Source organism: Aedes albopictus, chromosome 3 (assembly GCF_035046485.1).
Source record: "Aedes albopictus strain Foshan chromosome 3, AalbF5, whole genome shotgun sequence".
In the NCBI taxonomy this organism is placed as follows: domain Eukaryota; kingdom Metazoa; phylum Arthropoda; class Insecta; order Diptera; family Culicidae; genus Aedes; species Aedes albopictus.
Genome location: NC_085138.1, coordinates 137,158,286 through 137,180,139, shown reverse-complemented (window position 1 = coordinate 137,180,139; position 21,854 = coordinate 137,158,286). Strand labels below are relative to the sequence as shown.

Genomic DNA, 21,854 nt, shown 5'->3' with positions numbered 1-21,854 from the left:
GATACTAGATTTTGCGTTCTGAAACTATGAGCTTCAATCAAAAAATTCTGGTAATTTTTTTAGATTTTCTTTGTGTTATCTAAAAAAAATAGTTGTTATTTGAAGTTAGTATTTTACGTTTAATTTACACGTCAAGTTCAGAAGTAAAAATCCCAGAAAAAATCTGAAATACCAATAATTCAACAAATTTCGACAAGAAACCAACGAACATTTAGTAATCTTCACCATCACCATATCCTTTTGTTTTTTTACTGTAATGTTTAACTTCTGTAAATTTGTGCTGAATTTTGATAATCTGAACCTTTCACAGAAATCAAAACCGATGAAAATGGTTTCAAAAAAAAAACGGTGGTTTTAATATAGAAAAGTGGTACATAAAGAAAACTACCATCAACCCGTTCTGTTTGAAGGATTTAATTTTTTGTTCTAAAAAAACACAAAACCAAACCAAAGGACATTTATAGGGGAACCCCGAAGTATTGAATTGCCATTATATTTTCAACAACACTGTGAATTTCTATGTGTTCTTTATTTAAGAAATATGTGATGCAATTTCTAAACTCTGTGGTGTTTTGTAATGTTGAATTCAACCAGACTGGTTGTATTTGTATTAGAAACTTGCAAACAAATTTTAAATTCTAAAAACAAGGAATATACTGAAATTGATCATTTGGAAACTTTACTTTATTTTGACCTCTTCAAAAAAAAAAAAAACGAAAAATGAAACACAATAACTTTAAAACATTTTTTTCAAGATTCAATGCTACGTAACGTAGGCTTATCAAAGCTTATGAACGCGATTAAATGTATTTATTAAAAAGGCAACTCAAATGTTCTAAAATGACGTATGTAATGAAAATATGGTGGGTCGCCAAATTCAATAACAATCAAAAGTGATTTGCATGCTGAAAAAGTTTGAGAACGCCTGAAGAAGGAAATCGATGCTGGCACTAATAATTCCAAAAAAATAAGGACTTTTCATTTTATGAAAACGGCAAGTTGTAAAACTATGAAAACAAGGCAACTTACTATATCAAGCTAGATGCTGCGTGGTGAATTATGTATGACTGACCAACTATTGAGCACTATTCCTTACATAATATTATTAGACTCCAATATATTGATGGAGAGTTGATGAAAATGTAAATGTTAAGTGTAAAATTTTCGACTGGATATTCTATGTGTTGTATATGTATGTAATTGTAGCCTTTACTGTATTCATGGTGCCAAACAACGATAGGTTCAACCGAACCATATCAAGTGGAGAGCGTGACAACAGAAGTTTAAAGCAATGTTAGTACTGTCTAACAACCCATATGAAAGGCAGGTGTCCCGCATACGGTCAGCAATGCAGAAGATGCCAGAAGATGAACCACTACCAACGAGCATGCCGAAGCAGACCAATACAGAGTCAAGAGGTTCGTGTGGAGAGTTCCTATGGGTCCATGAGAGCGAGAGATTGGAATGAGGCTGCAGATGAGTGTGATGACGTCATCGTTAGTTCAGTAGTGCGGGAACTACCGTCACTCAATTTGGTAAATATTAAAAAAGAAAGATGGTATGCTAGTATAAATGTAGAGAGAATAGTGTTGAGGCTCAAGCTTGATACTGGATCTGATGTAAATTTTATTCCATGTGGTATTTTTGACAAAATGAATTTAAATGTGAAATCTAAGTCTTTGATAACGTTTCGCGCTTATGGAGGTGTAGTTTATAAATCTAAGGCCATCGTAGAATTAAAAATATACCATAATGGACAGGAAGTAACAGTCGAATTCTGGATTACAGATGTAAGCAAACAGCCGATATTAGGATTCACAGCTTGCGTTCAGCTAGGGCTCTTGAAGAGATGTACCCAGTGCATTGATTCTGTTCTTTGTGAAAATACTCATGATCTTGTGGAGAAGCATCGAATGGTTTTCGAAGGTGTTGGTAAATTCAACAAACCTAATGGCGAAATTAGAGTATGTCTGGACCCGACAGAGCTAAACGCAGCATTGAGGAGAGATTTCTATCAAATCCCTACCTTGGAGGATCTGGCCGCGGATTTAAGTGGAGCTGAATACTACACTGTACTGGACCTTAAGGATGGATTTTTCCATCTAGAGCTAGATAATGATTCTAGCGACCTGTGCAGTTTCAGTACTCCATTCGGAATCGTCGGAATCGAAATGTTTCAAAAATGGAAAGAATATTTTTTCGGAGATCTTGAGGGTGTTATAATCTACATCGACGACATATTAATTTATGGACGGACCCGAGAAGAACACGACCGTAGACTGAATTCCGTCCTTCGTCGTGCCGCTGAAATTAACGCAAAGTTCAATCTGAAGAAAATTCAGCTCAGGTTGCGGAAAGTTGGTGAAAGGAATGGAACCAGATCTAGAGCGTACAAAAGCGATCATTGAAATGGATAAGCCGAACAACACGAAAGCATTGCAGCGATTTTTGGGAACAGTGAACTATATTCGGAGTTTTCTTCCACATTAAGCAGAAGTGACTGCTCCACTAAGGGAATTACTCAAAAAAGAAACAGAGTTCAAGTGGTTACCAATTCATTCGGATGCGGTCAACAACATCAAAAAACTAATTACGACAACACCAGTCCTTAGTATTTTTGACGAGCGAAAGGAAGTTGTGATCCAGTCAGATGCGTCGAAATCGGGCCTCGGAGCGTCTTTGCTACAAAATGGAAATCCGGTGGCATACAGCTCAAAAAGCCTCTCATCTAGTGAACAAAATTATGCACAGGTGGAGAAAGAATTCTAGGCCATACTTTTTGCATGCAAAAAGTATCACCATTACATTTATGGGAAGGAAGTCAAGGTGCAAACCGACCACAAACCTCTAGTGGCTCTAATGGAGAAATCAATTTCAAAAATCCATGCATCTAGGTTGCAACGAATTAGGATGAAGCTTTCGAAGTATAATCTCAAACCATAAGAGAACCAGCCTAGGGCTGAAAATCTCTATAATAAAGAAATAATAATAACTCAAATCATGTTATGTTCCTGGCAAGTACATGTAATTAGCAGATTTTCTTTCCAGAGCTTACATCCAATCGGAAGGAAAATCTTCGAGCAGTTTGGATTATGTGGTGCACACTATTAACGTTTCGAGCGACAAATTCAAAGAGTTTCAAGCTGAAACAAATAAAGACCCAGTTCTCTCGAAGTTGTTGCATCTGTACCGAGAAGGTTGGCCCAATGACCGGTCTAAATTTCCTGAGGATCTGTGGTACTACTGGCAGTTCAAGGACAAGCTATATGAAGATGAGGGAAATGTTATTATAAATTTAACTTAAGTAATTTTCCACCAACGTAAACGTATGATGTAGATGCGTATACGTGTGTGTCATGATATTGCTCCAATAATGTTACAAAATTATATATATTTTACGTCAAAAATATCGATTGAAAATTTTGTACTGCTGATGACACGAAAACTGCACAACTCTTAAGATTAATTTTAAGAAATTGCTGTTACGAAATAAGCTTTGCTGGCAAATCGATCACAAATATCAAAGTCACACCATAGTTACAATAACTGGAAGAATGTCCTTAACAGTTTAACATTTTTTAAATCACATTTTCATTGTAATTTCATTTGAAAAAAATATTTTTCTTATCTCACTATCATTATGCATCTAAGATCCAATTGTTGAACACTAACATAACCTACGATGTTTGCATGACTGCTCGATTTTTTTTACTTTACCTTTTTCAGGAGCGATCCACGGGTTTTCAAAGGATTTCAGGGTCGTTCCAGAGGTGTTTTAGGGGGTTGAGTGGGTCCCATGGGTTTCTAGGAGTGTGTCAAGGGCTTTCATAGGCGTTCTTTTCTTCAGTCGTTTTCGCTTTTAGTCAAATCTTTTCATTTTTGCATTTGGTTATGTTAAAAACGATTTCAGTTCACTAGAGCTCTCTTCAAATGGGAAGCGATTCCTTGGGAACGTCCATAAATTATGTCACGCTTTGAAGGGGAGGGGGGCTTAGCAAAGTGTGACAACCCATACAAAAATTTCAGAGGCCTTATACAAAAAGTGTGACAAAGGGGGAGAAGTGGGGCTTTAAAATTGTAATTTTTTCCGTGACGTAGCTTATCGACGCTCCCTCATTTGAATGAATTGTCACTCAAATGACTAACTGGGCACAAAACACGAAAAACCCGGAAAAAATTCCGCCAGCGTGAAAAATGATCGGATGTCGGGTCAAAGTCAGGTCAAATTTTATCAAATGTTGGACCCCTGTTGGACCCATATCGGATAACTGATGCGTCTATGTTGGGTTTGGTGGCGAAAATAAAAATAGGTCAATGATAGGTTTATGTCGGGTTAAACGTCATCAATTACGAACAAAGCTTGAACCGTTCAACAATTGGCGAGAATCGTCCAACATTAGGATGAGCTAGCTTATGGAAGCGTTCAACATTTGGGTTACAGACTTCCCATACAAATGTTCTATTTTCTCTTAGAAAATAGAATTTAAGGGAATTCAAATTAAATGGGAAGTATAAGGAATGAGTGGATCTAGACGTTCACTGGATATTTTTCAACTAAAGTGGAATTATGCACGGAAAAACGAACAAAAACAAAAATGACAGTACTAACCGTTTTTTTGGCGAATTACCCTATTGTAGCGATAAAAATTTTAGAAGAAAGTAATTGCAGCTTACAACAATCAATGAGAAAATTAAAAATAATTGACTAAATTGCTTCAACAGCCGTCGCTCACAGGTAACTCGCTCACATGAGACTGCTCTTAGTAAAATGCATAATTCGAAAATAGCTATTTAAGCTTGAAAGTTTATTCTCCGTATACTCTATGTTCAATACTGTGAGAAGTGCGCGACTATTTTCGTGAGTCGGTCGGTTTTCTCGGTAGAGAGCTGGGGACGCGAATGTTGAATTCGAAATCAGAAACGCGCGATAACTTTCGTGGGAAAGTCGGGTTTCACAGTTAAGTAAACTATCAATGCGGTGACGCGTTTAACATTGAACGATCGTTGACGTCTGTGCATTACCCTTACTATCGCCACCAAATCGGGATGAAGACCGTGTCGTGTATTTTCATATAACTAGTGGATCATATCACCTTCAAGATTCACGCCTTACCCTACCCTACTAACAAATACTCCTTTCCGAGACAACTGTGGGATGCTGTGGATTCCACGGTTTCTAGTAACAAAGTTTGTCGAACTAACATTCCTTCCCTTTCCCGATGACCGTAAGGACGTGGCCGGCGCCATTATTTACTTTAAAATATTAAACTCTCGAATTGTGCATTCCGAGAGTGTGTAGCTAGTCCCATGCGCCATTCATTGGTTCTCTGTGCAACTTTGATTGTTATGGTCAATCACGGAATAGCAACTACTATGTGTACGGTTATCTTTGCTTTGCTTATATTAGCAGGGGGTATATTGAATCCTTTAGGTCTACATTGATGCATGAAGATGTACCATGTATCAATATATCGTGATCCCCTACATGAGCTCTAACCTGGGACGGAGTCAATGGTTGTCATACGGTTCGAGTGTGTTGGTTGCCTTTAGGGATGTTACAACATCCTGGAAGAACTTCATGAATCTAACCTAAAACCTATCAACACCTCATCAATTCAATCGCTCTAAATCCAAGAAATGATTTATCAAGCCATTAGTGCACCAGCAACTCCCACTGTTTTCGGTTTTGATTTACCGATCGTAACCAAGACACATTTTTCATCCACCCCAGGGCACTCGCTACAAATGAAGATAGATTAATTGTTTGACAGTTGACCAACGCTTAACTGCGACGACGCACGGCCCTCCTCCGTGTACGATCGCGCGTCGCGTCGCATTCAGGGTCGATTCCTGCCCGGAAGGAATCTCCCATTCCTTTCGCTTCCGTGCCACCATTCCGAAGCCGGTTTGGTTTTAGTTGAAAGTGAAATTTCTCTGCGCTTACCATCCATACCCTCGTCTGCACAGAGGAATGGGAACAATTTTGTCGAATTAGTTCTTGTCTTGCCATCAGTGATTTATCAACCTGACGATGACGACGAAGACGACGACGGTGGCTGCTGCCAGCAACTAGTACAGACAAGCATGGCTCTTGGGCTTGAGCAACGACACCCGAATGATTCATGGAATGTTAGCAGTCAAATGGGTATAAACGGGCGTCGAACATGTGGAAAAAATAAAAGTGCGAAGGAACACGAATTCCAGCTGCGTTGCTATTCGGGTTTACACACCAGTTCCAGTAGGGCATAACAACAAGGGAATAGACAGAAACGATATGCATGATGCACCAATTTCGCATAAAAAGAAACGCAACATAAAAGCAGAGTTGCCAGATAAAGAATTTTCGAACTACGATACAATCGTGAGAGTAATGGATTTCATAAAATGCATGAAGCACGATTTTTTTTCGATAACGTAATATATTTGGATGGGGTGTCCTATTGTAGGCAATTTCCACTATTATAACCTATTATAACTAGTCAATTTCAAAAATACCATTTGATTTTTAATACTCGGTTAGAAACGTACAGTATCTAGCCGTGCACAAATATTTAGGAAAATTGGTTTAAGATCGACTGATTTATAATGAAAAGTGTTCAAAATAGCCCAAATGGTCCTACAATCTACCGTCGTTGATTATTGCTCTAACCTCCATTTAGGGAGTTAAGGTGAGGTTTAAGGAACATTTACGTACGGGGAAAGAGAGGAGGGCGGGGAGGGAGGGCGTTGAAACAAGGATTTGAAGGATATTCAAGACTAATTCAAGCTGCAAGATCCCCTTAAGTCTGTTCAAATCTCTCCTAAATCCTTCTAACATCTGGATACCTCAAGAAACGCTTTGAAACGCTTGAAACCTTACTGAAATCTCCTGAAGCCCCATTAAAAATCCCTTGAGAACCTCGACTTCTTCTTCCCGGAATTGCCTGGAGGTCCCCATGAAACCTAGAAACCTATCTGAGGCTTCCAAAAACTTTTCGTAAACCCTCGGAAAATTCCCTGAAACCATTGGGAGCACCGTAAATCGGGAGTGTTCTCAGATGGAAAAATGTGTGCAATATGACGAGGTCCTTTTGTTACAGGTGGTATGCTGTAACATTTTTTAACTGTGCGTATAACGCTTTGCGGAGCCGAAGATCTTTTTTTGTAGAGTGTAGAATTAGCATTTAAGTTAAAATACACATTCATAAAAATTAAAAAAAAAATACTTTTTGATGATATCTGTTAGTAATGGATGAAAGGCAGAGTACTCGTGGCAGCTCGAGGTTAGAAGGTCACATTTTGAGGGTTGGCAGGGTAAGGATTGGGCCAAAGGTTTCACTGCAGCTGATCCGGGGGTGAATCGCATCTTGCTAGCGTATTCGGTGCCTTGTGGTGTTGGTACCAACTTGTTGTGGGACTTGGTTTTCCGGATGACCAGGAGCAGCTTGGTAGCATAAAGAGGACAAAACAGAGAAAAAAAAAACTGGAGAAAAAAAACACAAGCGTATTAGACTTGTATACCAACACAGCGAAGAAAGTCGAAAATACATCCCGTATATGTGACATCGCCGGTCCCCAACACATCACTCACAAGAACAAAGGGTTGACCTCGGGCCTCAAGGGTATCCAAAAGTAGTGCTCTGGAGGCGTCATTATTCGGGCATTGTCAAACTACGTGGTCGATGTCGTCATAACCGGAACCGCACTTAGTACAAACATTGCTCAACGCGAGGTTTATCCTGTGTAAATGCGCGTCTAGCGAGTAATGGTTGGACATAAGTCTTGACATCACGCGAATGAAATTGCGACTTACATCCAAACCATACCGCCACACTCGTAAAGAAACATTAGGAATAATGGAATGTAACCACCGTCCCAGCTGGCCATCTCGCCAATCATGTTGACAACTTTGAAGAGAACTCTGGCGAACAAAATGGAAAAATTCATCATGTGAAATTCTTCTATCATAGATCTCACCTTCCTGTGCGCCCATCTTTGCGAGAGAGAGTCCGCCTTCTCATTGCCATAAATTGAGCAATGTGAGGGGACCCATAAAAAGGTAATCTTGTATGATCTTTCGACCAGTGCACCCATCTGCTCCCATATTTTTGTAAGAAAGTAAGATGGATGTTTTGCAGGTTTCATCGACCGGAGTGCCTCAATCGAACTAAGGCTATCCGAGAAGATGAAGAAATGGTCTACGGGCATGTTGGAAATCATCCCCAAAACGAAGTTGATTGCTGCCAGCTCAGCAACATAAACCGAACAAGGTTCCTGAAGTTTGCGGAAGGCGGTGAAATTTTCATTGATGACACCGAAACCAGTGGAACCATTTATGCGAGACCCATCAGTGAAGAATCTTTTACAGGAATTGACATTTTGGTACTTTTCGTTAAAAATGCGAGGAATAGATATACATCGAAGTTGATCTGGTATTCCATGAATAGCTTGTTTCATGGACAGATCGTATTTAACAGAGGAACTGTCATTAGTTAAGTGTACACGAGGAGGGTTATAACTAGGTAAGCTTATGTCAGACGACATGTAGAACAGATAAATTCTCATAAATTTTGACTGAGTGTTCAGACTGAGCATTTCTCCGATGTTTTCAATAACAAGTGTTGGATTTCTCGACTATGCAGTCTCCAAACTCCTTGGAACGACAACGGTCGTTCCAAGGAGTTTGGAGACTGCATAGCCGAGAAATCCAACATCTAGTGCATCCAAACAGTCGAACACTCAAACCTCCAATAACAAGTGTGTTGCTCACTCCACACTTGATAAGTAAGAGCTCCCAGAAGCGGTTCTGGAGAGGTTTCACCCCTGCCAGGACCTCTAGGCTCGCATTATGCGTTGAGTGCATACAGCCGAGAGCAATACGCAAACAACGGTATTGAATTCGTTCCAACTTTATTAGGTGGCAATTTGCTGCTGAGAGGAAACAGAAAGAGCCATACTCGAGAACAGAGAGAATAGTCGTTTTGTAAAGTTTTATGAGGTCTTCCGGGTGAGCACCCCACCATGTACCGGTAATTGGGTTTTTAAATTAAGAAAAATGTATCGATTTTTTTTATTTTATACGAAAGAGCACCTTTTTCTGAGCCACTATGATTTTTTTCAGATTTTTAGAACTTTATTTTGATACCTAAAATCAATTTCAAAGAGGTTTTTTGAAATCACCTTTTGACAGCTGGGTAACTGTTTGACAGCTCCACCCAGTACAGAATGCGACAAGGGGTGATTCGACAAATCGCTCCCATACAAACTTTAAATTGATTTTTAAATAGGTTCCCGGGCACCAAAATTCATGAAAATTTGGATTTCGGCTCAGTTTCGCATGCAGATTCAGAATATCCCGTAACGTGGGTAGATCACCTTAGAATGGTGCGTTGCGGTGTAAGATCTACCAAATCAAATTTTGATCTTGATGTTTACCGTATTTTTAAATATTCCAAGATCAAAGTTTGATGCTCTTTCCCTTGTGTTTTGTAGTATTTGTGTTTCAATGTCATGCTAATTAACATTTTATTTCAGCAGGATTCAGTTAAATGTATCGTACGATATAAATAATATTTTAAAAATATGTAACTGTGGCGAGCGTATCACTAATATGTAGCTTATTTGACGTACGATGTTAATATTATTTTATATTTCAGATTATCAACCGAAGAATCTAGTAATTCAACTAAATGCCAACAAGATGATGGATGAATTGGGCAGACAACTGATTCGAAGCAGTCTAACAACGGCGTGCCTGAACGTTAACCAAGCGTATCCTTTGGAGTTTACCCTTCCACTAACAACACCCAAATTCCCGTGACACCTAGGCCTGAGAGCTCGTAGAGCTGTCTACATTTTTCATAGGTGTCCAAAACTAACCATCTTTTCCCATTCCTCAGCAGTCGCAAGGACGTGGCCAGGACAGTGCTCGGCCATTGGAGGATTGCGTCAGTCTTGTCTAAGAGTCAGAGATTGTAACCTGTGGTTACAATTTTGTGTACTTTAATTTTAGTGTGCATTTTACCCACATACACCACTGTGTTTTGCATCATTTTAATTTGTTTATTTTTATTATTTTTATTTGAATTTAGTTAGTTAGACTGTAGGGTATTAAAAACGTTATTTATTGTATCGGTGAGGCATTCGACCCCCAAGCTCCCCAACCACAAGGCACACATCAGCAGCAACAAGGAGCAGAAAAAAAAAAAAAAAAAAAAAAAAAAAAAAAAAAAAAAAAAAAAAGGTTACGAACCGCGAAGCGCGACGGACACAATTCGATTCCCGCATCATTTGGTCCGGGAGAAGTGCAATTAAATCCCCGTGTCGTTTTATTTTCTGCTGGATGGTTGTTCCCAGCTACGTCGGGAGTGCGCGTTAAGAGTCCCCACGAAGGAAAGTGCCGGCCCGCGGTTCGGGAACATTAAAGTGCTGTGATAGTGCAGTGCGAAAAGGGTACGAACCGCCACATTTTGGGAGTGCTAAGTGCAAAGGAATAAATCGCCTCCCGGTGGTTTAGTCAAAGGTTCGAATACCCACCGTTCTCGCTACGGCCGTTCAGCCGAATGAGCCAGTCTCACGGCCGTAGCTAAAAGCCAAGGAGAACGAAGGTAGGTTAGTGCAAAGGGGCGTACTGCCTACGATAGTTTACTGCGGTAACTATCGGGACCACTACGCGGAGTAGACCGGTCCGGTGTTTCTACACCACCGTCGCTAGGGGGGATCCGAAAAAGGAGCCCGCTCTTCCCCCTAGCTAATAGTTAAGGACGGCTGCTTCGGTAGCCTGATAGTGCCCAAGAAGAAGAAGCAGAAGAAGAAAGAAGAAGAAGAAGGAAGCTTCGCAACAAGTTCGACCACCGCCACCACTACAGCTGATCGTCGAAGGGCCCCAACGAAGTCGACCAACACTAAACAGTGCGAAGGGGAGAACGGGGTAAAAAGGTCAGTTAGAATATAAGTATTTAAAATTGGAAAATTATTTATTTTACGAATTAATTTCATCCGAAATCCAGAATTTAGTGGAGGTACCCTGCTTTAGGCCGCCCTGCCGGGTAACAGCGGGTAAGGGCTGAAAGCCACTCCTTACAATTGGCGCCCAACGTAAATTTTGACGAAAAATCTTCGATTTTTCTCACTGAGCGAGGGGTACTTCCACCAAAATTTGGATTTTGGGTGGAATAAACACAGTGGTGGGGATATTTTTCACAGTCGCGTGGTCGTTTAATTTATTTTACATTGTTGTGTGTTGTCCTAAATCGGTTATTCGTCTCGTCTGCAGAACGAATTGGTGCATTTTGGGTCTCTTTGTTCTCAGGGCGGGATTTTTGATTCTCTTAGGCCGATTTGGGGTAGCATTTGATTCAACCTGATAACTGAAAACCATTTTGGAACCGTTAGTGAGCTAGAAAATTATTCCTCACCGTATTTATACTTTCAAAACAGTTGATAAGTTTCAATTTCGTCTACATTTTGAAAATTTGTGTTGCTCATTTATCAAAATGCCGATCGACATGTTGACGTTGGGGGAGTTCAACGTCGCCTACTTCCATTTGCGTGCCGATCACTTAGAACCTGACGAAATTGACTTTGAATTGAACTCCCGCGGTGTTGTTGTCCCTTCTGGATCGGGTCAATCCAGTTCCAAAAAGCGTCGTCAACTGCGAGCGTTATTGGTCAGTGAGCAGAAATGCTCCGAGACCGCTATCCGCTCCTTTAAAGGGGATATTGACGCGGAATCGGAACTTTGTCGTGGGAAATTTGAGTCCATGAAGGAGGATTTGGGGTACAGGTGTCCGAACAAGGAGGTTTACCGGAGCAGATTGCTCCATCTGGGTGCTCGGCTCCAAATCGTCAAAAACTATGTCGGGGGGGAGGCCATTAAGACCTTTGCAGATTTGTTGAGCGATGTGGTAGCCCTCCATAACTACCACTTCGCGAATAGTTTGGTGCCTTCTCTTACGCCAACCGAGGAAGATAAAGAAGATGATGTGGAGGATTTGTTGACTCAAATTGCCGCGGGAAAGGATGTTTCACCGAAAGGAAACCAACTTCCAATCGTTGAAGCATCCTCCAATCAGGCGGTGGGCGAAGAAATTCGCGATGTCTTACTTGACATAAGGGCGGAGATCAAAAGGACGCAAAAGCAGATCAATCAAAGCGAAACTAGGACTGCATCTAGAGTTGATTCACTCGAAGATGTAGTCAGAACACTAGGTAGCGGCCTTGCGTCCATTGGTACGATTGCATCCGGACTACAGAAAACTAACCGCGAAGTGCAAACACTTCGCGAGAAGATTTGTGAGTTACAGGACATCGTCAACAAAATCATTCCTAACGTAAACTCTCCGAGTTTGCCGGTAGATACGCAAGATCTTCGATTGCAACAAAGTCCCGATCTACCGGATTTGCCTGATTTTGATCAGCAAGCGTTAGAAGGTTTGGGTACTCCGGAGAACCTGCAGAAGCAAACTTCTAGCAAGAACTTTGGACTACCCAATCAACCATTTCAAAGACGTTTTGACTCCCGTAATGCGGACAATTCCAAAAGTTTTGAGAATCTCGGACCTTCGCACGATTCCCAGAACTTTTATCAACAGACTATTCTTCCGAACTTCACGCTTCCGCGTCAGTCGGAAAGAGCAGCATCGGTGGAGATCACCGGTTACCAGCGTCGGCCCCAACGGGTGGCCGATTGGAAAATCAGGAAGTATGCTGGGAATGACGAAGGAATGGGACTCAACGAATTTTTGGAATGTGTCCACCATTACGCTGAGTCAGAACAAATGTCCGAAGCAGAACTGTTTAGCTCGGCAATGCATTTGTTCACCGGTAACGCGTTGGCTTGGTTTCAAGCGATGCGTTCCCAGAAGCGGTTCTACAACTGGAACCACCTGGTGTGCGAGTTGAAGGCGAACTTCGTGCACCCGGAACTTGATGCTGCGCTGAGGATGAAAGCGTCTCAGCGGCGACAGCAGAGGAATGAATCCTTCCAAGATTTTTATCTTGAGATGGAGAAGATCTTCCGTGCTATGCCTGCGCCGCCCAGTTCCCACGAGAAGCTGGACATCCTCAAGCGAAACCTGAGGCCTGATTACAAACAGGTCCTCGTCTTCAAGCCGGTGAACACATTGTCCGAGTTGATGCTCATCGGAAAGACTATTGATGCTTCCAAAACCTCCATTTACCCAAAAGTATTTGGAGTTCCCAAGGAAGCATCTACAATTTCAAGTAAGCCTGCATATGATGGTTATAAACAGAGCCAGCAGCAACAACGACCTCGTGACCATGGAAATGGGTACAAACCAAGGGTATTCTATAACAAGAATAGTCCTCCATCGTCACCAAAACGAAATAGACCCCCTCCTCTTCGTTTCAAAGAAACGGGAGGTCGACCCGAAAGAAATCTCCGAGAGAAGACTAGCCCAATCCCTAAATCTCCACAGTCGCAACGAGAAGGCATTATATGTTTGAGCTCCCTGGTGGACAAACACCGTCCACCACACTTGGGAGTGTGTTACAACTGTGGGATTCAGGGGCATGAACACGAAAAGTGTTCCAAACCCAAGCGTGTTTTCTGCGTACTGTGTGGATTTAAGGGATTTGAAGCTTCTCGTTGCCCTTATTGTTTGCATAATGGGATTAGATCCAATTAAACATGATGGCAATCTAATCACTCTGTAAATCTTCAATAGAAATTCCCGTAGCTTCTATCTGTACCAATTCTTCAAATATAATTTCCCAATCAAATTTTCATAGCAAATTTTCCAAATTGGTACAGTGAGAGTGAATATTAAATTTCACTTCAAATTTATAAACTTTCCAATTATTTTGATCCAGGCATCTGTTGCTTGCATATTGCTCAACGATGACCTGCAAGTAAACATCATATTCAGCGTGAGAATTGTGAGAAAATCTAGTGGAACACCAGAGTGAGTGTCCGATTCCTGAATCTTAGCGGCAGTCCAAGACTGTCAAACCCTGGCTTGACAACTACGGTTGTCACCACTAGAACACACTGGTTAGTACACTATCTTTAATCACAATACTCACCTGAAGAAGGATGGTGTCGCCCACAGCCTGATTGAGCCGTTGGAGGGAGACAGCAAATTTTCCCAAGCCAGCGTGAATATAAAACTTTCCAGGAGCTCCTCGGATCCACCATATCGACTTCACCAGGTTGCTCACTTGGGAGCTTCCGAAGATCGATGGATCCGGGAGCATCACGCATCACTTCGCGCTGGCAATCATCTTCTTTCCTCAGGAGCCGACACCTAAATCTCTCGGCACCTGACAACTCTTCGAGGTTGTGAACCTCTAGGGGTTCATCACCTCAATTCATTATCAACACCCCAACTTAATCTTCCTTCCCTGACAGAAGGACTTAAACCGCGATCGCTGATCCATTCGGGAGGTCATCTATGTATGCGCACCTGTACACTGAAAGTTATCTTCATGTTGATTTCCCGCGCATAGATGACAACACCATTTTAACCTTTTATAATTTGTTGTATCTTCGTTATTTTATCTGCCAGAATCAGGGAAATTCGAATGATTCCAAACGGAATCAGTTCGTAATTGATCTGCATTCACGTTCGGTGTCTTGCTCAAGTATCCTTGCGAAAGGAATTACTTGTAGCGTAAAAGACAATACCTTGCGTCCATTGCCCGTTTGTTTTGGTATTGTGTGTGCTGTATGAGTGAAAATAATGAGAGTGAATGAGAATGAATGAAAGTGTGTGAAATGGCGGGGTGTTCATTCAAATGTCTTGTGTGATTGTGTGTACGCGTAGGCCAGTGATTGGAATGAATGAGTGATACACTTTGGATGAATGTGAATTGAATTGGAACCCCATCTGTCTAGGAAGTATAAATACCGTCAGGACGGGAATAGTGGACGTCGGAAGAAAAAATAACTTGAAAAAAAAAACATACCACGACAACCGTTCCTCTGCTACGCTACTTCCAACCGGAGGCTAGCAGGGTTTTAGGAAGTCAGGTTGTTTTGAGTGTTATCCCGAATTGGTCTGGGGGAGTTGAAGATTCTTAGCTCTCCCATTGAGAACCGGATGTGTCGAGGGTGGTCTGGTGCCGTTAATAGCGACGGGTCCCAGTCCTTGTCTGCAGAACAACCACGAGACGATGTACCGATTTAGCTTTTTCTTTTTGTTCGGTCGTTCCCTGATTGTGTCTTTGTTACATTTTAATCTGTGGAAAATGTCTTTGTTTGGATAGGTTAGGCAGATTTTTTATTTACATTTTATTATTTATTTTCTTGTTAATTTATTTCATTTTAATTCGTTATATATATTGTTATCGGTGCTAGGTGTTAGGGTTAGTTTAAAAAAAAAATGGTTTCCATTTTTTTTCTCCTCGGTGTGGGCGAGATTGTAACCTGTGGTTACAATTTAGTGTACTTTAATTTTAGTGTGCATTTTACTCACATACACCACTGTGTTTTGCATCATTTTAATTTGTTTATTTTTATTATTTTTATTTGAATTTAGTTAGTTAGACTGTAGGGTATTAAAAACGTTATTTATTGTATCGGTGAGGCATTCGACCCCCAAGCTCCCCAACCACAAGGGGCACACATCAGCAGCAACAAGGAGCAGAAAAAAAAAAAAAAAAAAAAAAAAAAAAAAAAAAAAAAAAAAAAAAAGGTTACGAACCGCGAAGCGCGACGGACACAATTCGATTCCCGCATCATTTGGTCCGGGAGAAGTGCAATTAAATCCCCGTGTCGTTTTATTTTCTGCTGGATGGTTGTTCCCAGCTACGTCGGGAGTGCGCGTTAAGAGTCCCCACGAAGGAAAGTGCCGGCCCGCGGTTCGGGAACATTAAAGTGCTGTGATAGTGCAGTGCGAAAAGGGTACGAACCGCCACCATTTTGGGAGTGCTAAGTGCAAAGGAATAAATCGCCTCCCGGTGGTTTAGTCAAAGGTTCGAATACCCACCGTTCTCGCTACGGCCGTTCAGCCGAATGAGCCAGTCTCACGGCCGTAGCTAAAAGCCAAGGAGAACGAAGGTAGGTTAGTGCAAAGGGGCGTACTGCCTACGATAGTTTACTGCGGTAACTATCGGGACCACTACGCGGAGTAGACCGGTCCGGTGTTTCTACACCACCGTCGCTAGGGGGGATCCGAAAAAGGAGCCCGCTCTTCCCCCTAGCTAATAGTTAAGGACGGCTGCTTCGGTAGCCTGATAGTGCCCAAGAAGAAGAAGCAGAAGAAGAAAGAAGAAGAAGAAGGAAGCTTCGCAACAAGTTCGACCACCGCCACCACTACAGCTGATCGTCGAAGGGCCCCAACGAAGTCGACCAACACTAAACAGTGCGAAGGGGAGAACGGGGTAAAAAGGTCAGTTAGAATATAAGTATTTAAAATTGGAAAATTATTTATTTTACGAATTAATTTCATCCGAAATCCAGAATTTAGTGGAGGTACCCTGCTTTAGGCCGCCCTGCCGGGTAACAGCGGGTAAGGGCTGAAAGCCTCAGCTTACAAGATCAGTCCCAAATCTTTGTGCTTTGGTTCGGACGGGAAGGAGGCAACCCTCATAACAGCGGTCTAGGACTGTACCACCTACGAATTTGTGCGACTCGCTTAATGCTAATGCTAATGCTAATGCTAGTTTCGCATGCAGATTCAGAATATGAAATCATCTCAACACCGCTAAAGAAGCCAATTGTGCGTAGAAAATTGATCCTATGTTGACATTTTTGCACCAAATACTTAGTTTGGGTACCCCAAGTGCCTTTTGAATCAAACCAGACCCAAAGGTATTTCGAAGTTAAAGACTGGTCGATTTCTGTTCCCAAAAGCTTTAGTTTCAATTGGGCTGGATTCCGCTTTCTAGAAAAAACAACCAATTGAATTTTTTTCGGAGCAAACTCTCAACGATCAACGATCAAATCTGAACTATACATGTCAATGGTTGCTCCTCCGTGATTGATCTGAGCTGGTTTTTTTCGGAGCAAACTCTATCCCCAAACTTCTTGCCCAACCGGACAGATTATTTAGGGAATTTTGCAATGGTCTTTGCAACATTTCTGCATGTGGGCCTTTTAAAGAAACCACAGCATCATCTGCAAGTTGTCTCAGTGTGCATTGGCCTTCCAAACAACTGTCAATGTCTTTCACATAGAAATTATAAAGCAAGGGACTTAAACATGAGCCTTGGGGTGGGCCCATGTAGCTAATTCTGGAAGTTGTCAGTTGTCCGAGGTTGAAGCTCATATGTTTTTTGACAACAAATCATACAAGAAGTTATTTAAGATTCCTGGTAGTCCACTATTGTGCAGTTTTTCTGACAATATTCATATGGAAACTGAATCAAAAGCGCCCTTAATGTCCAAAAAAAAAAACTGAAGCCAATTGCTCCTTTTCCGCAAAGGCCAGTTGAATATCTGATGAAAGCAACGCTAGACAATCGTTTGTTCCTTTACCCATGCGAAACCCGAATTGTATATTTGAAAACAAGTTATTCGATTCGACCCATTGATCGAGTCGTGATAGGATTTTTTTTTTCTAACAATTTCCTTAAACATGATAACATAGCAATTGGGCGGTATGAATGAATTAACTACATCGGCTGTTTTCCTACTCTCCGCATCGACCAATGTGGCGCTAGCTTCTATGCGCGAAAAATCGCTAAAAGTAAATCGCAAAAATATTGTATGGCGAATACCATCTAAAGGCAAATTCTTCAAAGTGGAACACATTATTTGAAAAAAATATTTGGTATTGGTTGTGCACAATGGTGACCACTATTAAGCCTACCAAATATTTTTTCGGAAAAGCTTTGTATTTCAAGTAATTCAAGTTTAGATGCATTTCGCCATACTAAATCAAATTGATTTACTCCTGCTGATCAACTGTGGCTGCGCGCAAAGCGGGTAGTCCATTATGAACAGACGGTGGTTTACCAGGCTTTAGAATAGCTATTACTTTGACCTGTCTCCATTCATGCGGAACGATGTTGTTCTCCATGAATGAGTTGAACAGGTCCAGTAATCGTGTTTTTGCGATAACTGGGAGATTCCTCAGAAGATTGAACTTTATCATATCGCGTCCCGGAGCTGAGTTTCCCAAGAGAGCGGTTTAGCTGGGACGGAGTCTGGGCAGACCTTTTTTGCGAAGTTGAATATCCAGCGATTGGCGATCATCTCATTAGAGGATGAGCGGTTTCGCATGTTGCGAGTCGCTCTCCAAAGCGTTGTCATCGAAGTTTCTCTTGAGAGACCCTCAATGAAATGTCGCCAATAACTACGCCTTTTTGCTTTCAGCAGGTTTTTCAGCTGTCTTTCAAACTTAGTGTACTCTTGATAAAGATCTGAAGTACCATGCCTACGAAAAGTTTTGAAGGCATCAGATTTTTTATGATATAACTGTTTGCAATCATCATCCCAGCGTAGTGTGGCTGGTCTTCTTTTGAAGGTTGCACTTGGAACACGCCTTTTTTGTGATTCTAATGCACTCGTGTAAATCAGTTCAGACAGGAATCGATATTCATCCAAAGGTGGGAGTGGATTGAATGATTCAACTCCAAAGGATACCGCTGCTGCAAATTGTTGCCAATCGATATTCCTAGTGAGGTCAAAAGGAACCTGAATTGGTTGGTCTGACCTTTCACTATTATGTTTGATGGTGGTTATAATGGGCAAGAGATCACTATCATGAGGATCCTCGATCACCTTCCACGAGCATTCGAATGATAGTGAACTTGATCCCAGTGATAGGTCAAGACGGTAGGTTGCCGTCAGATGCAATACGTGTCACTTCACCCGTATTCAAAACGTTCAAGTTGAAATCGTCGCATAAATCATAGATAATGGCCGCCCTGTGATCTTCATATGGTTCGCCCCACCCAGTAACATGTGAGTTCATCTTCTTCTTCGTTCTGACTCTACGTCCCCACTGGAACTTGGCCTGCCTCGCCTCAACTTAGTGTTCTTTATTAATTGAAGGATGCCCAGGAAGTCGGGAAAATTTTCCCGACAGGAACGGGAGTCGAACCTGCGGTCTCCGGATTGGCGATCCATAGCCTTACCCACTAGGCTAACTGGAGACCATATCACACAGTATTAGAACTGGATGTGATAGTGAAGAAACTGCATTCCAAAGATGTCGGCGGTTAATTGAAATTCTTGGAGGTATGTAAACAGTGTTGGAGTAATGTAGTGTCAGCCCCCTGTAATAATGATGACAGCTGAGTGAGTGTGTGTTTGTCTGTGTATTGTTGAAAACTGACGAAGCATAATTGCTAATGTATTGGATGTTTACTTGACCATGTAAATATGTTTGTTATTTAGTCCGTACTAGTCCGTCGTTGAATATAGAGGCGTAGCAAAACGCATTCGGTGTTATTTTTTCTTCTATCACGCTAATCCCCCGTGGACGACTGCTATTCGGTCGGTTATAGAGAACTGTGTCCACTGCGCCTGGGATTTCCAACAAACAGAAGCTACGCAAAGGGAATTTTAAAGGCGATTCTAGATTTTAGAAGCTTTTTATTTATCTTTATTACCGAGATTGTTGACTAGTGGCTAGTTAATCTCTGGACCCCCGGCTTAACTTTCCTCCCGAAGGGAGAATTCTGTGAGATTGTCAGGAGTGGGACTCCGATCCCAGGTCCTCGGCATAATAGTCATGTGCGCTAACCATCCCACCAGGTCCGCTCCATTTCCAGAAGCTTTTCAGTGGGTTGCAGAGGAATTCCGGAAGGTATGGATTTTCAGGAGATTTCAGAGCGTTGATGGGCGTTTCAATGGGTTTGAGGAGTGATTCAGGAGTACTATATGGGTTGAAACTGGATTTCAGGTGCGTATCAAGGGCTTTCAAGGCCTTTCAAGGTGTTCTGGGACGTTTCGGGGAGTTTTTAAGGGTTCAGGAGTGTTTCAGGAGACATGTTAGAAACTTTTGATTGCGTTTCAAAGTATTTCAGGCGGATGAAGAAACGTATCGCGCGGTTCCAGGGAGTTTCAACGGGTATCAGGAGGTTTAAGGGTCTTGGGGGCGTTTAGAGCGTTTTCAAGGAAATGAAGGTGCGCTTTAGAGGCGTTTTATGGATTCTAAGTGAAACCACCAGAGGTGCATTTACAGAGGTTTCAGGAAGGTCTTGGAAAGGTTCCGAAAAACTACGCAAAGTCTAAGAGAGGGGGGTCGATTGTAGGGGGGTCAGATTCCTAAAGGGGTCATTAGACTGTTTGTCATAATGGCAAATATTTGCTATTGTAGTCCGACATGCATCCGACATGGGCTTGTTTGGTCAAATATTTGTCATGTCTAATGGGACCTTAACTAGTCAATAACAACCTCAATGAAGTCCTGCGTTAATTCCCGAAAGATTTAAGGTATGGTTTTTGGGAGACATTTACCGAGGGTTTTGCGGGATCTACAGTAAATTCTATGCAAGATCCTTGGAAGATACATTTTCACATTAGATTTTTTTTAAATGCAAAGATTTCCTCTAGGTTTCATTGGAAAATTAAAAGAAGATTCTAGTGTTCAGTTGGATTATTTGAAAAACTATTTCCGCAAACAGATCATAGCGATAGTTGACAATAATTCAGGTTTGCGATATATCACAGCTGTCACCAACGCTCGGCACCAGCATCAAGGTATATAGGATTAAAAGTTGAAATCAATCTGACATCACTGAACAGTGAGCATGGCTACAAAGCCCCCAACATACATCTCGACACTGATTTTTCATTTGGGCCTAACTGAGATTTTCGAGTTCTCTTCATCGATCCTCTCTTTGTGTTATCACAGAATGTGTATTGAGTTTTCCAAAGATTTTTTGGTTGAAATGCGAAGAAGACGACTACATGTTGCTATAAAAACAAAAAGAATAATGATTTTGTTTGTTTTGATCAAGTTATTAGCGAAAGAGAGAGTCGACGAAGAGAAATTGATCAAGTCAGTTAGGCCCTTATGAAAAATCAATGTCGATCTGTCAACAAGTTTCATTCACATCTGTGAATTACAGCAGCAGCATCCCGGCAGCAAAAAAAAAAGTGAGATCTAAAATTACAATCGGCTCTCATTTGGTTACGGCCTGAATCCAACCGTGTCGAACCTCTCGATCACACACGATTTGCACTAACGAACGGACCAGCGGCGGCGGCGTGGTACGGCGGCTGTGAACCTGTGAATGAAAATTGCATCCAAGTGGAAAACGAGACACAGCTTGGCAGTGCATATACTTAGGCAATGCGGTAAAGCGAACGCATAAAACCAGGATTAAACAATTAGTTCAGCTCAATTTATGCCGAGTGTCGCGAGCGAATGAAGCAACGATAATTTAAAATTAACAAGAAATAAATCTTCGCTCATCATCATCGGTGGGATCCTCGGGTTGCGGTGCGTTACACGACCTGCAGTAGCAGCAGTAAACGGTATACGATGCTGGTGAATCTTTCGAGGCGAGGTAATTAAAGTGCAATTCCGTGCCGAGCTAGATGCTGCTGCAATGTGTGTTGGGATTTTTGGACCGGTGAATATTTGTAAATTTGCATTCCCACAAAAGTTCCAGTAAAACTTGATGAATTAGTGACGCACTCAGGTTGATATAAATTAAGCCATTGCTGTGCTATGCAGCAAAAACTGACACATGACAGCATAATTAATTCCAGTGACACGTAACTGAAGAGTAACTCAGTTGCAATATATTATAAAACATGAGAAAATCCTGTACAAATAAATAAAAACCATGTGATAATTTATTACATTCAAGAAAATGTTTGTATATAGAGCATGTATTCTTGCTATTATATGAAGTTTTATTCTTTGTCGTGATCTTATAAATTTGAGCCTCTGGACCCGAAAGATGGAAAATGGATTCCCTGAAAACATTTTCGATGTGAATATACAGGACAG

At 41.5% G+C, this 21,854-nt stretch overlaps 1 protein-coding gene across 2 annotated transcripts in view; it reads right to left on the bottom strand.

Moving 5' to 3' along the window:
• Positions 1-21,854, bottom strand: part of LOC109408443 (T-box transcription factor TBX1-A) — a 102,610-nt gene that overhangs the window by 48,089 nt on the left and 32,667 nt on the right. The window lies entirely within an intron of this gene.